This window comes from Carcharodon carcharias, chromosome 5, assembly GCF_017639515.1.
Source record: "Carcharodon carcharias isolate sCarCar2 chromosome 5, sCarCar2.pri, whole genome shotgun sequence".
Taxonomy (NCBI): Eukaryota; Metazoa; Chordata; class Chondrichthyes; order Lamniformes; family Lamnidae; genus Carcharodon; species Carcharodon carcharias.
This window is the reverse complement of record NC_054471.1, coordinates 42,275,004-42,275,680: the sequence shown is the minus strand read 5'-3', so window position 1 is coordinate 42,275,680 and position 677 is coordinate 42,275,004. Positions and strand designations below refer to the sequence as shown.

Sequence of the window (677 nt, the reverse complement as noted above, 5' to 3'; positions counted from 1 at the left end):
TTCCCTAAGGAGAGCAACCCCAACTTCTCCAACCTATCCACTTATCTTAAGTCCTTCATCTCTGGAACCATTCCCACAAATCCTTTCCGTAGCCTCTCTAATGCATTCACATCCTTCCCAAAGAGCGGTGCCCAGAACTGGACACAATACTCCAGTATTATGTACATCCAGAAGCCTAAACAGACTTCTACAAAGATTCACCATAATTTTCTTGCTTTTGTGCTCGAAGCCTCTGTTTATAAGGTCCAGGATTCCTGTTTGCCTTTTTAACCACTTTCTCAATCTACCCTACCACCTTTAACCATTTGTGCAGATAGTGCTCGCTTCGGCAGCACATATATTAAAATTGGAACGATACAGAGAAGATTATGCCCCCGGATCTCCATGTTCCTGCAGCTACTTTAGAATTGCACCCTTTATTTTATATTGCTTTTCCTTGTTCTTCCTACCAAAATGTATCACTTCACACTTCTCTGCGTTAAATTCCATCTGCCACATGTCTGCCCTTTCTAATAGTCTCTAGGGAAGCAGACAGTATTCCATCACACTCCTGACTTGTGTCTTGTAGATGTAGGTGGACAGGCTTTGGGGAGTCAGGAGGTGAGTTACTCACCACAGAATTCCTAGCCTCTGACCTGCTCTTGTAGCCGCAGTGTTTATATGGTGAGTCCAGTTCA

General features: G+C 43.7%; 1 non-coding gene across 1 annotated transcript; it reads left to right on the top strand.

Annotated features, from left to right (window-relative positions):
- The first annotated feature begins 316 nt into the window (after positions 1–316).
- LOC121278527 lies at positions 317–422 on the top strand. Its single transcript, XR_005943189.1, has one exon. It is a non-coding gene; the product is annotated as a U6 spliceosomal RNA (small nuclear RNA).
- The last annotated feature ends 255 nt before the right edge of the window (positions 423–677 follow it).